The 17500-nt window shown below is 44.1% G+C and overlaps 1 pseudogene; it reads left to right on the forward strand.

Annotated features, from left to right (window-relative positions):
* The window catches only part of LOC127653528 (ankyrin repeat and fibronectin type-III domain-containing protein 1-like), a 27286-nt pseudogene extending 14332 nt beyond the window's left edge, over positions 1 to 12954 (forward strand).
* Positions 12955 to 17500: the final 4546 nt, after the last annotated feature.

Genomic DNA, 17500 nt, shown 5'->3' on the forward strand with positions numbered 1-17500 from the left:
GTGGTTGTCGGTTGGGTCACTGGAGCATGACACTCATTTCTTTCCATCAGTCTCTCTCACAGTGTTTTGAAGAGAGCTGGTTTTACTGAAGTAAACTGATACAGATTATAAATGAAGTGTGTCGCTGCGATATATATCGGAATATTGTTGGATTATTATCGGGAACTACATGAAACATCGGCGATTATTTGAGCTCATCTGCGCAGGAATACAAGTATGTATCGTCGGTTTGATCGCTCGTGTCTGAATGGAGAATATGATGTTATTTATAGATGATTCGCGAATGCTCCCGTATGTGCAACACTTTACACGCTTATATTCATTAACATTAGTTCACTTGTTAACTATAAACAATACTTTTACAGCATTTGTGAATCTGGTTTAATGTTCATGATAATTAGCCCATATGTTAACTTTACTAAATGTATTAAGAACTAACAATGAGCACTTGTGATATATCCATAAGAACATGATTATAGGACATATATCTGGGCATATATCACACATTTACAATTCGACTAATAGTTTGTGGCATTTATTCTCAAATCCAGTTGAAGTCAGAAGTTTACATACACATTATCTAAATACATTTACTGTACACTCAGTTTGTCACAATTCCTGACATTTAATGGTAGAAAACATTCCCTGTGTTAGGTCTGCTCGGATCACGACTTTATTTTAAGAATGAGAAATGTCAGAATAATAGTCGAGAGAATGATTTATTTCAGCTTTTATTTCTTTCATCACATTCCCAGTGGGTCAGAAGTTTACACACACTTTGTTAGTATTTGGTATTATTGCCTTTAAATTGTTTAAATTTGGTCAAATATTTTGGGGATCCTTCCACAAGCTTCTCATGATAGTAATAATAATAATAATAATAATAATAATAATAATAATAATAATAATAGTAATGGATGCTTCACTATCAAGAACAGGAACAGGAACAATCATATGGACAGTCCACAATATAAACAGTTGCATACAGCAGATCAGGCCGTGCAATCAATAACACATACCAGTGCAACACATAATGTCCTGTAGACAGTAGAGAAAGTGCAGTGGCCCAATCACAATACAGCAGATAAACACCTGCCGCCCATTGAAGAAAGGCAGAATCTAGGAGAAACATGAAGTTGTTTGCTGTTGTTCTGGGATTGATTTGCACTTTTCACACAAACTACGTTCATCTCTAGGAGACAGAATGCGTCTCCTTCCTGAGCGGTGTGATGACTGTGTGGTCACATGGTGTTTAAACTTGCGTACTATTGTTTGTAGAAATGAACGTGGCACCTTCAGGGGTTTGAAAATTGCTCCCAATGATGATCCAGACTTGTGGAGGTCCACAATTATTTTTCTGATGTCTTGGCTGATTTTCCCATGATGTCAAGCAAAGCATGATGGCCTTCAAACTCACACACTGAGTTTGAAGGCCTTAAAATACATCCACAGGTACACCTCCGATTCAGTACACCCCGGGTGACTCGTCTGGGCTGCCTGCCGGGCCAGCACGCCCAGGCTGAGGCCGAGCCCAAATGTCCGACATGGTTGCCCGGGCCGCCACCAGCGTGGGGCTGGTCTTGAACCCTCCGTCTTCCCCACAGCCGTCATGGCTGGATAATTGGTTCCTGGGGTCTGCGCACCACTCACAGCCATGCCCCCCGTCCCTTTCTTCCCGGAGGTGCATGATGAGCTGACAACTGCATGGAGAGCACCCCTCTCCACTCGTCACAAAGCCCCTCGCTCATCCGCTCTCACTACCCATGCCATGGCCCTCCTGCAAGTCCACCAGGCCAAGGCACTCAAAGATCTGCACGAGGGTAGTCCTGATCCCGACCTCGCCCTCAGGGCCACGAGGCCACAGCGCAGTCACTCAGGCAGGCGATGGCCACACTTGTGGTTCAGGAACGTCATCTGTGGCTGAACTTGGTCGAGATGCGTGCGACGGACAAGACACGCTTCTCGAAGCCCCTGTCTCCCAGTTCGGCCTCTTCGGCGACACCGTCGAGGACTTCGCCCAGCAGTTCTCTGCGGTGAAAAAGCAGATGGAGGCCATCTCACACATCCTGCCCCGCCGCAGACCTGCCGCCATGGGCCAAGCCCCGTCTGCTCGCCGAGGGTGTCTTCCTGCAGCTAAAGGTGCTGTGCAAGTTCAGGGAGGACAAGTCACTCTAGTGGCTCCCTATTGGCCCACCCGGGCTTGGTTCTCGGACCTCGTACTCCTCGCTACAGCCCCTCCCTGGCAAAGTCCCCTGAGGAAAGACCTTCTTTCTCAGGGACGGGGCACGCTCTGGCATCCGCACCCAGACCTCTGGAACCTCCACGTCTGGCCCCAGGACGGGACGTGAAAGATCTTGCTGATCTGCCACCTGCCATCATAGACACGATCAACCAAGCCAGAGCCCCTTCTACAAGGCAACTTTATGCCCTAAACTGGCGCTTGTTCGCGAATTGGTGTTCTTCTCGGGCCAAAGACCCACAAAGGTGTGCGGTCAGGTCAGTGCTCTCATTTCTGCAGGAGTTTTTTCCGACCCAATCCACTGTGGGTATTCAGATCTAACCTGTACTGGAATAGGTGCTCCACAGGTCAGGGCTCCTACATAGACTTCCTCCCTGTGTATTTTCCGTGGTACGGTCCCCTTACGAGTGGACCCGCGTCTCCCTTGGGCAGTTCCCACTGCCCCCCCCCGGTCGCCGTGTCTGTAGCAACTCCTCCCTCCGAAGAGGCGGGATCTACCACTTCCCACATGTGACCTAAAAGCCCATGTGGTGTATGTAACCACTCTTACCTCCCCCTCTCTGGGCAGGTGTGGTCTCCGCAGGGTCTTTTCCCCCTGAAAGAATAGGAAACTGGGTAAGACCCCCTTCCCCGATGCGTGTAAGGGCCCCAGCCGTTGACTCTATGCCAGAAACATAGAGAGAAAATATGTCTATCTATGGAGGGATGTCATGTTCTGAATGACGTTGATCCTGAATGAACTCGCCGTATTTTCCGCCTTTATACCCGTATATCCGGGGGCGGGACATGCAAATTCTGATCAGAATTTTTCATTAATCAGAGGTATATTCGGTGCTCAAGAGAGACCCCTAGTGTTGCTTCTTCGACACAACGTCTCGTTCCCTCCATCAGGGAACGGAGGTTACATTCGTAACCTAGACGTTTCATTTACAATCTTCTGTCTGTACATGTGATATGTAGACATTCATAGAAATACATCATATATGTGTAAATTACATTTATTGTGCTACAAACAGTGTATGCAAATGGCCATTCTTGTAGTATTTTGAAATATGTGACTGTTTTTTATATCACTGAAATCAGGATCAATCAGTATTAAAACAAACATATCACGCAACGTTTTGTGTCCCGTTCTGCGTAACGCGGCGACTCATTTCAGTTTCGTCCCGGTTCTCCCGATGGCCAGTCCGCCCCTGATTGGCCCCAAAGTTTGTCGGCCCACCAGGGCTTTGAGTGTGTGATCACGGTAATAAATAATGTATATGCAGCAGGAAGTGTTTGAGCACATTTAAAGAGGAAGAGTTAAAAAGGGAAAAATCTACATTGAGCCACATGCCAATAACTGCAGTTCCTCTGTGTGAAGAACATCTAGAGTAATGTCATCACCTCATTCACTGAACACATATGTAGGAGATGTTTATAATAATGTATATATCTTCTGTTTGTGGAAGCTTGTGAAGGTTTGGGTTCCTGTCTGCAGTGATGTCAGTACGGGCTCCGCTCCAGAGGAGGCGCTCTCTCGGCCCCGTCTCACCCAAACGCATCTACAGGAGCCTGTCCGTCAGACTGAGGGGCGGAGACTCTCACAGTGAGCCTGAGACTTCTGATTGGAAGAAACGGCTGAGCAAAGAACCAACCGATGTAACTACTACACACACAGACACAGACACACACACACACACAACATACACACACAAATACACACACACACACACATACACATGCACACAAACACTCACATTCACGCAAACACACACACACACACAAATACACACACACACACACACACACACACAAACACACACACATGCACACAAACACTCACATACACACACACCACACACACACACACACACGCACACACACGCTCACACACACTCACACTCACTCACACACACACACACACACACACTCACACATAAACACTCATTCAAACCCTAGTGAGTTACCTCACTGTCTAACTGTGTGTGTGCATGTGTGTGTGTGTGTGTGTGTGCGTGTGCAGTGTCAGTACTCGTGTCTATGGGAGGCGCTAGAGAGTGAAGACACACTGGCAGTGCAGCATCTATTATCCATAGACAGTGCGACAGGAGGACAGACAGATGCAGAGAGAAACAGACAGGTGAACAGTGTCAATGAGTTTGGGCTGGTGCCTCTGGACGTGGCGGCTCTTACCCACAATTCCACACTGCTGCAGGTGCTGGTGAAGGCCGGAGCGAGACACAATCCCACTTGTGAGTGACATCTGAACACCTGAACAGAACACAACTATTCTTCTCCAGTTGATGGATATATTATTATTATCATATATATATTATTGAAAGACAATGCGTTCCTCCCACTTTAACACAAGGATTAATGACACTGAAGACTGTATATAATCTGTTTATTAAACAATGATTATAAATCACAGACAGAAAACGGTTCTGGCTTCATGAAAAACAGGCATGTAACTGATAATAATAATAACATCTGTATAACATCAGTTCAGTTGTGATTCTCTAAAGACATTTGTATTAAGCGCCCCTGGTGTATAAATATTGTATCGCATGCATAGTGTTGCAAGTTAACATGTCATTTTGATAAAAGCAATTAATATTAATATTAATAATAAAAACTTCTCTTGATAATACTGAATGTCTCTGTTGACTCCTCCCTCTTGCAGTGAGCTCGGCCTCTGATTGGTCGGTGAAGCTGGATGAGCTGGTGTCTGTGGCTAAGCAGAAGCTTGAGGACTGGAGGGCGGAGCTACTCGTCAAAGTGAAGGCGGAGCTTCAGTCACAGACAGACGCCCAGAACAACGTTCAGCTCTGGACACAAAGATATAAACTGTATAAACGCATGAGAGAGACATTTAATATTACAGGTACACACACACACACACACACACACACACACACACACACACACACACACACACACACACACACACACACACACACATTAGCATACTGTTATTGGGTATGTGTGTGTATAATCTCTCTCTCTCTCTCAGTTGTGCCCGAACCGCCCGCTAGCGCCGCCCTGCTGGTGTCCGGTGACAGCTGTCTGTGTGTGAGTGTGAGAGAGAGCGACAGTCAGACACACGGACTCATCACACGATACAGAGGTCAGATACATATGACCTTTGACATCATACAGTGAACAGAGTACGGTCTCTCTAGCCGCTAACACTCTGTCTGTCTGTCTGTCTGTCTGTCTGTCTGTCTGTCTGTCTGTCTGTCTGTCTGTAGTTGAATGGAGTTGTTCTTCAACTTTTCATCCTCTGTGTGGTTCTGCTTACATCACTGACACCAAACAGCCAGAGCTCAACATCACAGGACTGAAGACTGTAAGACACAAAGGCAGCGTTTGATATGATACAGATATATATGCCTATCTGACCCGTGTGTGTGTGTGTGTGTGTGTGTGTGTAGGGAGTGGAGTATTACGTGCGAGTCGGTGCGTATAATGTGAGAGGTTGGGGTCCCGTACAGATCAGTAGTCCCGTGTGTGTCGCCCCCTCCAGTAAGTACTGACCTCTACACTGTACCCGCTCATTTAAGGATGTTCATCACCACAGACAATCATTTGTAGGGTATAAACACATTTACAATAGAAGTCTATGTAAACGTAAATAAAGGTTTTAAAGTGTGGACCTCCAAGAGTTGTGACATCATCAACACAAATAATGTCACTTGATACATGAAAACCCTGAACGAAACTGTGCAAGTGTAACCGGTCCTGCTCGACCCACTCTGAGCGGGATTCGAACCGGGGTCTCCGGCAAGAGAGGCAGGTGCGCTAACGAGGAGGCTAAAGGTTAAAGTCTCAAACGTTAGTCGCTAGATAACGGAAAGACCAGTTGAGAACCACTGCTTTACAAGTAACCTCCAGTGGGGAACTTTAAAGTACACTCAGTTTAGGACCCTACATAAGGTGCGAGCAGGGCTGGACTGGGAAGAGAAATCGGCACAGGATTGTACACAGCAACTGGCCCAAAAGTTGTTTAGCGGGGAGGTGTTCGCTGTCCTTTTCTGCATATCGCAGCGCCGTTTTGTGGTCCGTTCTGCATAATGCGGCGGTTTATTTTAGTTTATCGTGGCCCATTTTGCGGCCGACCCACCGGCGCGCTCGGCTCTCCCGGTGGCCAGTCCGCCCCTGATCAAAGTGCGTCGGCCCACCGGGAAAATGCCCACTATGCCAGATTACTAGTCCAGCCCTGGGTGTGTGTGTGAGACCTCTCTTCGATTAAATTTCACCAGTTTCATCTTCAGCTGACGTTTGACTCCGCTGAAACACTTTCTTGTGACGCTGCAAACTCCAGCTCAGTAGGTGGCGGTAATGCACCAAAAGCTGGATTGCCAACCGGCAATAAACATCACTAGAAGAAACACTTTCTAATTAATGAGGAGTTGTTGTGTTCAGTCGATAGCTGTTGTACTTTATTTTCTTGTTCGGTAAACAACAACGTTACATTTGCGGATAGCTAGCTGCTTGCTAGTGGCTACAGAGCCTCATTTCCGGTTTCCATGACAGCAGGGCTCATATAGCCGCTACACTGCTAATACTTCCTAGCTGGCTGGATTAACGACTGTGATACAATTAGCTAGTGGTGTGTGTAACTTTGCCGAACTGCTTGTGTTTTTAGCGACACGTTCTTGATCTGATCGTCTAGATCTAGAACATCTACTCAAAAGTTTGGTAGATATTTATCGTTTGGTAAATATCTACCAAACGATATTGTTTATCATCAAGCCCATCTCCATGTGTTATTTAATATATTCAACAAATGTTGACGCAGTTACAATGTTACAATGATAAATGTCCTTTGTCAGCCACCGTAGTACCAGCTTCATTCCCACAAGTCCCCATTCCATGCATCCTCGAGACTGATCGCGATCGAGTACACGACCGAGTGGTTTGATGCAGTCTCATACTAATGCTGCGTTCCATTGAAGTTGGACGTGGGATATTCCTGTTTCTTATCTCCGATCTCCGACCATAAAGGCATTCCATTAGCCGATGCTCGGAACATGAAGTTTAAAGGTGCTGTAAGCGATTTCAGCCGGTCTACTTCTACGAGACTGAGCCGTTGGATTAGCCACACCCCCTATATCCTTAACCACACCCTCCAAACATACCAAATGAGCTTTATTGAGACCAACATCACACAGAAACGGTTGTTATAAACAACAGCAGCACAATAGCGCCCTCAACTGGCAACTGTTATGAATAACATGCCATAAAAATGGCATTAAGCCTCAATAATTCACTGCAGCTACAACACTATGAGAACAAACAGAATGATTGACAGGTCGAAACAGTCATTGTTTCTGTTTGTTGTTAGAGTCTCGAGCTGTCTCAGATATCTCACGACACTTATTTTAGTAATATCTCTCAACGAATAGTTCAAATATTTGCAAACATTTCCATGAATAAATCACTTACAGCAGCTGTTACAGAGACGTTTCCTAGCAACCCAACTGGTAAACAATGCTGCAGCGCTACATTTGTGCTACAGGTGTGCAATCATCAAAAGAGATTATAATGTTTTAGACACCGGTTTCTGCAGGCGTTTGTTAAAATCACGGAACATTGACTCTTTAATTGTAGGAAGCTGAAATCCGACTTCCCGAGTTGAATGAAACGCAGCATAAGAACACAAAGACACACATTGAGAAACAGCCCTAGTCTCTGCTTAGAAACGTGTTTTCATCCTCCGGTAAAAGGAAGATTTAGACCTGCCCCATAGACTTCTATTGTAAGAGCATTACTGTAACATGATGGTTGTGTGTGTTAATCACCAGCATGTCACAGATGTTGCAGATGTTGTAATTGTGTATCGCCCCCTGCAGGTTGGCGTGAGTGCAGCGGTGTGAGAGTCCGGAGTAAGAGTCATGGAGCTGCAGTCAGGAGGATTTTACAGCAGATCAGAGAGCCGACATACAGAGGATACAGCACCGGTACACACACACACATATATATATATATATAACTATATACTTTATATCAGTGTATGTAAGAGTGTGTGTTCACAGAGACCGTGAGCTCGTCTAAGCGAGTGTCTGTCTCTCGGGGTCTGAAGCAGTTTTTCCAGTCTGCGAGCAGATTTGTGCATCTGTTACAGAGGTGAGAATATTCATTTTACAGAAACATTTAGGGGTCGTTCACTGAAGATTGTTCTTGCATCTGTTTTTCTATGTAAACATGCACTAGACAGTTGTGCCTTTGTGAACGGCCCCTACCACAGTTATCACTACAATGTTTTACTATAGAAATGCATATCATGTGATTTCCTGTGTGTGTGTATGTGTGTGTGTGTGTGTGTGTGTGTGTGTGTGTGTGTGTGTGTGTGTGTGTGTGTGTGTGTGTGTGTGTGTATGTGTGTGTGTGTGTGTGTGTGTGTGTGTGTGTGTGTATGTGTGTGTTTGTGTATGTGTGTGTATGTGTGTGTTTGTGTGTGTGTGTGTGTGTGTTGTAGAGGAGTGTATCTTGCATGTGTGTTCTATCAGAAGGACAACATCCTGGTCACAGCAGATGATCAGCTCCCATTGGTGGAGATCCAGTGCTGCTCCACCTCCGTCACGCAGAACTTCCTGTGGTTGGCCAGAGTCAGTAACCAATCACATGCCTGCAGCGATCATAGTTTATTCTCAGCGAGTGCTGTGAGGTTTAATAACAGTGTGTTGTGTCAGGTGTCGTGTGTGTGGCAGCAGGTTTCCTGGCTGCAGCAGGTGTTGTCTTCATCTCTCTCCTCCTCTTCATCACTGCTGCAGAACAGACTCAGTTTCCTGCGAGCTGTCAATCAACTGCAGGTGTGACAGATGTCAATCAGGACTTCATTTGTGCAGTTCAGACAGAGCAACATTTACACAATCTTCTCTGTCTCTCTCTGCAGACGTCATTGGGTTGTGATGATTTGGGTCAGGTGTATTTTGAGCCATTGAAGGACAGACAGGGTAACTTGCTGCTGATAACTCTGAGAGAGGTCACGACCCCTGTGACCCCGCTAACCCCCTGTTGCACTGGGTTCCTCTCAGTAAACTCCAGAAACACCAGACCAGAAGCCCATTACTGCCCGAACCTACAGTCACAGAGTTGCTCACACAACAACTGAGGGTACACACGCATGAGAGTCATTCGTTCACTCATCTGACTACGCCGGTCAGTGTTTGTTTCACACTGTAGATTGCTGTTAAGTGAGGCTCAGTCTCATGTTTTTCTCCTCTGTGTCTCTGTAGGAGAAGATATGTTATCACAAGAGGAGTCTGCAGAGAGCTCCGTCGGGTTTATATGTGGGTATATTGAAGCTCTGCAGTTCAGTAGATCAACTGAGAGTTGTGGTGAATCACAGATTACCCAACATGCTCTGTCACTGTCAGCGTCAGAAACCAACCGCATGTCTCACGGTAACAAAAAAGCACACAAAGAAACTCAATGCTACTCTCAAGAAACATCGACAAACCTGTACAGCCTCTGTGTGTGTTTTCTGCAGCGAGGAGTGGGCGTGGCTACAGAGGCATGCAGTGGGTGGAGCCAGTGGGAGTGGTCAGACTGTTAGTGACAGTCTAGATGAAGCAGTGATTGACAGATCAGGTGTTGAGGAGTTTGTGAAGGCCCTGAGATCTGCAGTGACTCAACTACTGACCAAACTCAACATCCCACTGGACAGAGTAACACAACCGTCACACACATACATTATAATGTCAAGAAGGTATGTTCAGATTGCTCAACCTGATGATTTTATGTGTGTTGTGCAGGCATGTCACTATCGTGTTTACACTCAGGAGTTGATTCAGATCGGAGATCAGATCTCACTGCTGCTGCTGCTGCCGCCAACTGAAGAGATCAGATGCAGTCAGTGGCCACGAGAGGGCGCTGTGGAGCAGATCTTTACTTTACCACTGCACATCTATGAACTGGGTCAGAGCAACATCAGTCTGCACACATCTGTATTGAAGAAACTCATGCAGGACAATATATTGATTGTGTGTGTGTGTTTCAGTGCATCAGTGGGCGTATAACCGGGAGCTGTTGTCTCAGTACTGTCAGGCGTGGATCAGACTCGAGCTGGATGCGTATCTTTCCCAGCAGGCTCTAAGAGAGGCACTGGATAGCAGAGAGGTGTCCGACGCCAGAGAGAGACTCGCGCACATCACAGAGATTGCACAGGTCTGTAACACACACACACACACGCAGACATACACACACACACGCAGACATACACACACACACACACACACACATGTTGGTCTACCTATCATTATGAGGACTTTCCATAGACATAATGACTTTTATTCTGTACAAACTATAGATTCTATCCTCTAAACCTAACACAACCCCTAAACCTAACCCTCACAGAAAACCTTCTGCATTTTTACATTTTCAATAAAACATTGTTTAGTATGATTTATAAGCGATTTGAATTATGGGGACACTAGAAATGTCCTTATAAATCACATTTATAGCATAATACCCTTGTAATTACTAATTTGTAACTTACAAAATTGTCCTCGTAAATCACAAAAACACGCACACACACACACACAGATACACATACACACACACACACACACACACACACACACACACACTCATACACACACACACACACACACACACACACACACACACCTTTCTGCTTAATCAGTTATCTATTTTTTAATATCAAATCTACTGATGAATGGCGACATCTGGTGGTTGTATAAATAATTGCACCTTATCGCCTAAACACCATTAACCCTATAACGCCGTGTGCATTATATAATAAACACAATGTTTAACTGCTCCTGTTTCACTCTCTGTTCAATCTATGATATGTATATTTCACATGTTTATGGACCATCTAGTGGTTATTTGTGATAAAGTGGTTTCAATGTTTATATTGATCTATTTAAAATGTGGCGGACTTGTGTGAAAAGTGACTCATGTTGGCATTAATGACGGCTTATTTTAATAAAGTAAAAGTGACAGTAATTCTTATATTGTTATTGATATATTAAAATGAGTATTTGCGCATTTGTGGTTGGTTCAAATGTTGTATATTATTTGATTGAAAAACTCATCTTCAAACTGTTGCTCTACAGTAGATGAGTTGAAAGAGAAAAGTCACCGCAGAAGTGGACAATTCATACTAAATCACGCTATAGTGCCCCTTGTGGCAATGCTGACAATGCATTTGTGTTGCGTAATCAATTGTGCTCTGACACATTTCAGAATGAAATTATGTATCTACGTACACTTGTGTAGAGTTTCATGATCTGTATTCACTTTATTCATGATCTGTGGTATTTGTGTTTAGAATCTGGGTGCGGTCTGGCGGGAAAGTAGGTGGCTGATGGATGTGATTCGGGCATTGCGTGCTAAGCAATGTGAGGGGGCGGTGCCTCTAGGGCGTGTCATGTGCTCTCAGTCACCAATCAAATCACATGCTGAGGAAGAGACTCCTCCCACTTCACATACAGCAGTCCAAACACATTTACACAGCACAGGTGAGCACACAAACACACAGTACACACACTTTACAACTGGTGTTAAGATGTGTTTTGGGCAATCTGTTTGAAATGGTACAATGCTAAAAATAGGTGTAAATGGGGTCCAAGATGTTTTGAGATTTCCAACCTTTCTCATTGAATGCAGAGCAGCAGGATAACTTAAGACACGAGAGCTGTTAAACCCTAAACATTTGAAAGCACATTTACAAATCTGTATCTTTCATTTTATAGCTCTTTCATTCCTGGATCAACCTGCCAGGTTAGAGGTCACTGCACCTGTGGACATCCCAGCAGTCACGGAAAGAGTCTTGTTTCCAGAGATGTCTGCCTCACACTTCAACAGTGACCCCTGTTACCATGGAAACCGGCTCCAACATATGCATTCCTGTCCTGAGCTCTCTGACCCGCCCTCTGTTGACCTCGTGACCCCTGAGGCAGGCGAGGAGGAGGAAGGTCGAGATCTGTTGTCGAGGATAATGAAATTGTTTGACCGGTTGGATCTGCCAGCAGGGAGTTTGTTGGACCTGCAGGATCTGGATTTCATGGATCCAGAAGCAGACGTGCAGAACCAGGACCAGAGCGTTGAGGATACATTGCCGATTTCAGCCAGCAAAGAGCGACCTATGAGGAGTCTGGTGGAGTGGGTGAATTCAGCCAATCAAACGCTCTGACTGTAATTCAACAAAACTAAACATCACAAATGACGTTTTCAAAGGGAGAACAATCACAGCAGCCATGTTGTAGTGTCATTCCAAAAATAAATGCAACAAACTTTTTGTAGGGTTTTTGTTTACATTAGCTTCTGTCTTTGTTTGATAGTAATTGCGTCTGCTTTGGATTCAAAAGGAAATACGGTCTTGATGACTGTTATTTTCAACCCCTTCATTCTGTTAACCTGTGAAGATCGCTCTGGAGGGTTATGTAGGGAACAGAATATGATCACTTTGGAATAAAATACAAACTATCTAATAATAAAACCATATTTATGCCCCAGTTTATGTCAGTAATGTTTATCTCAACAGCAGCGGGAGAATAAGTGAACAGAGGTACTACAATCAAATATCTGGAGAAAGTTTATTTATGTGGACACTGGACAGAAATTCATCTTTTCTATGTTTAAATCTTGCAAAATCACTTTGTTCTTTATATTTAAATTGTAAAGATATAGATGTAATGAAATATGGTTAAAGATTTGAATTGTTATACATAACATGTTTAAATGTTTATTTTTTAATAAAAGCCAGAAATTATTGGACATTAAATGTTGAATGATCACACCACAAGTTTTATAATCATACAAGTTTGTATATGCAGAAACTACAGATCAAACAGGTCTAATTGGCTGAGACTTATATTTATTTATATATTTATCCTCATGGCTTTAATACAAGTTCGTTAATTGAAATAAAAAGCAAGAACTCGATGACCGTCATTTTTTAAACCGTCATTATTCAAACCGTCATTATTCAAACCGTTAACTGTTCCCGCGCGCGCCAATGACGTTCATGTGGAGCTGCTCCCCAGCAAACATGCGACGTCAGATAGACGTTCATATCGTGTCTGTATAACGTCTGTCAGTTCAGACCCACTTTTGTATGTCAGTGGACGTGCAAAACAGGTTAAAAATCTGAACGTCTGACTAGGGACATCTATGGACGTCTGTGGACGTGCAAAACTAGTTCAATATCTGGACGTCTGACTAGGACCCTTTATGAACGTCTGTGGACGTGCAAAACTAGTTCAATATCTGGACGTCTGACTAGGACCCTTTATGAACGTCTGTGGACGTGCGAAACTGGTTCAATATCTGAATGTCTGATTAGGACCCTTTATGAACGTCTGTGGACGTGCGAAACTGGTTCAATATCTGGACGTCTGACTAGGACCCTTTATGGACGTCTATGGACGTGCGAAACTGGTTCAATATCTGAATGTCTGATTAGGACCCTTTATGAACGTCTGTGGACGTGCGAAACTGGTTCAATATCTGGACGTCTGACTAGGACCATTTATGGACGTCTATGGACGTGCGAAACTGGTTCAATATCTGAACGTCTGATTAGGACCCTTTATGGACGTGCGAAACTGGTTCAATATCTGGACGTCTGACTAGGACCCTTTATGAACGTCTGTGGACGTGCGAAACTGGTTCAATATCTGGACGTCTGATTAGGACCCTTTATGGACGTGCGAAACTGATTCAATATCTGGACGTCTGACTAGGACCCTTTATGAACGTCTGTGGACGTGCGAAACTGGTTCAATATCTGAACGTCTGATTAGGACCCTTTATGGACGTCTATGGACGTGCGAAACTGGTTCAATATCTGAACGTCTGATTAGGACCCTTTATGAACGTCTGTGGACGTGCAAAACTGGTTCAATATCTGAACGTCTGACTAGGGAATCCTATGGACGTCTGTGGACGTGCGAAATTGGTTCAATATCTGAACGTCTGACTAGGACCCTTTATGAACGTCTGTGGACGTGCGAAACTGGTTCAATATCTGAACGTCTGACTAGGGAATCCTATGGACGTCTGTGGACGTGCGAAACTGGTTCAATATCTGAACGTCTGACTAGGACCCTTTATGGACGTCTATGGACGTGCGAAACTGGTTCAATATCTGAACGTCTGATTAGGACCCTTTATGAACGTCTGTGGACGTGCGAAATTGGTTCAATATCTGAACGTCTGATTAGGACCCTTTATGAACGTCTGTGGACGTGCGAAACTGGTTCAATATCTGAACGTCTGATTAGGACCCTTTATGAACGTCTGTGGACGTGCGAAATTGGTTCAATATCTGAACGTCTGATTAGGACCCTTTATGAACGTCTGTGGACGTGCGAAACTGGTTCAATATCTGAACGTCTGACTAGGGAATCCTATGGACGTCTGTGGACGTGCGAAATTGGTTCAATATCTGAACGTCTGACTAGGACCCTTTATGAACGTCTGTGGACGTGCGAAACTGGTTCAATATCTGAACATCTGACTAGGACCCTTTATGAACGTCTGTGGACGTGCGAAACTGGTTCAATATCTGAACGTCTGACTAGGACCCTTTATGAACGTCTGTGGACGTGTGAAACTGGTTCAATTTCTGAATGTCTGACTAGGACCCTTTATGAACGTCTGTGGACGTGCGAAACTGGTTCAATATCTGAACGTCTGACTAGGACCCTTTATGAACGTCTGTGGACGTGCGAAACTGGTTCAATATCTGAACGTCTGACTAGGACCCTTTATGAACGTCTGTGGACGTGCGAAACTGGTTCAATATCTGAACGTCTGACTAGGGAATCCTATGGACGTCTGTGGACGTGCGAAATTGGTTCAATATCTGAACGTCTGACTAGGGAATCCTATGGACGTCTGTGGACGTGTGAAACTGGTTCAATATCTGGACGTCTGACTAGGACCCTTTATGAACGTCTGTGGACGTGCGAAACTGGTTCAATATCTGAACGTCTGACTAGGACCCTTTATGAACGTCTGTGGACGTGCGAAACTGGTTCAATATCTGAACGTCTGACTAGGGAATCCTATGGACGTCTGTGGACGTGCGAAATTGGTTCAATATCTGAACGTCTGACTAGGACCCTTTATGAACGTCTGTGGACGTGCGAAACTGGTTCAATATCTGAACATCTGACTAGGGACACCTATGGACGTCTATGGACGTGCGAAACTGGTTCAATATCTGAACGTCTGACTAGGACCCTTTATGAACGTCTGTGGACGTGTGAAACTGGTTCAATTTCTGAACATCTGACTAGGGACACCTATGGACGTCTATGGACGTGCGAAACTGGTTCAATATCTTAACGTCTGACTAGGGAATAATATGGACGTCTGTGGACGTGCGAAATTGGTTCAATATCTGAATGTCTGACTAGGACCCTTTATGAACGTCTGTGGACGTGCGAAACTGGTTCAATATCTGAATGTCTGACTAGGGAATAATATGGACGTCTATGGACGTGCGAAACTGGTTCAATATCTGAATGTCTGACTTGGGAATAATATGGACGTCTATGGACGTGCGAAACTGGTTCAATATCTGAACGTCTGACTTGGGAATAATATGGACGTCTATGGACGTGTGAAACTGGTTCAATATCTGAACGTCTGACTTGGGAATAATATGGACGTCTATGGACGTGCGAAACTGGTTCAATATCTGAACGTCTGACTTGGGAATAATATGGACGTCTGTGGACGTGCGAAACTGGTTCAATATCTGAACGTCTGACTAGGGAATCCTATGGACGTCTGTGGACGTGCGAAACTGGTTCAATATCTGGACGTCTGACTAGGACCATTTATGGACGTCTATGGACGTGCGAAACCGGTTCAATATCTGAACGTCTGACTAGGGAATCCTATGGACGTCTGTGGACGTGCAAAACTAGTTCAATATCTGGACGTCTGACTAGGACCATTTATGGACGTCTATGGACGTGCGAAACTGGTTGAATATCTGAACGTCTGATTAGGACCCTTTATGAACGTCTGTGGACGTGCGAAACTGGTTCAATATCTGAATGTCTGACTTGGGAATCCTATGGACGTCTGTGGACGTGCGAAACTGGTTCAATATCTGGACGTTTGACTAAGGACCCCTATGGACGTCTGTGGACGTGCAAAACTGGTTCAATATCTGGACGTTTGACTAAGGACCCTTACTGTGGATGTTTGTGGACGTGGAAGTAAGCCAGGACTCCTTTAAGACAGATGACTATTTCAGTATCTGAACGACTCTGAAACATGTCATTGTGAAATGTATAAGAAATAGAAACTTTCTGGGAAATGTCTGAAAAATTTGTATTTTGGAAATTTTGCCCAATTTAAATTGCAAAAGTGCAACACATTCAGTGCATGTACATGTAATTTCCAGCATTAAAAGCAATTCAGTAGAATTACAATCAAGCGGTGCAGAGCACACTTCATGATTCTCTGGATCTTGGGTTAAGCCCACAATAGGCCTAAAATTTTACAGATTTTTGGAGTGAGATCATATGCATTTTTTATTCAATGCTTAGTACATATCTCACTATTTACCACACTGCAATTATTAATATTAGTTTGACCATGTCATTGGAGGACACGGAATCATGTACTGATGAACAAATATAGCAAATGTTTATGTGTGAGATTAGGGTTAGGTTAACCCTAACCCTAGCACAAAATATTTCATTATACAGCAAAGTTACAGCATACAGCAAGTAGGAAAATCAGAAGCTAAATCGATAATAAATAAGTTATTAGAATGTGGCAGGAACATTGGAATAGAGGAAAGGGAAATTAACTATTTTATAAACTCAGCTTGGGTAAAGAGTGTATGCAGAATTGCAAGATTACGGTTAGGACACACTGCAAACTCTGCATGATACTGGTTTATTTAAGAATTTTAATGTACCTGATCAGCAGAGCATGTTGTTATGATGTGCAATAAATATGATAGTCAAGAGGAAAATTGAGCACATGGGAGAGACTTGCATTTCATTTTGCATATCGATTGCATATAGCACTTATAGGCTATAGCACTTTATAGCTTGCATATTGCATAGCTTGCATATAGCACTAGCATATAGCTTGCATATTGCATAGCTTGCATATAGCACTAGCATATAGCTTGCATATTGCATAGCTTGCATATAGCACTAGCATATAGCTTGCATATAGCACTAGCATATAGCTTGCATAGCACAGAACTTCCATATTGTTGTCCTACTGTTAGTTTATTGTTCTCATTTGTAAGTCGCTTTGGATAAAACT

This window comes from Xyrauchen texanus, chromosome 2 (assembly GCF_025860055.1).
Source record: "Xyrauchen texanus isolate HMW12.3.18 chromosome 2, RBS_HiC_50CHRs, whole genome shotgun sequence".
Taxonomy (NCBI): domain Eukaryota; kingdom Metazoa; phylum Chordata; class Actinopteri; order Cypriniformes; family Catostomidae; genus Xyrauchen; species Xyrauchen texanus.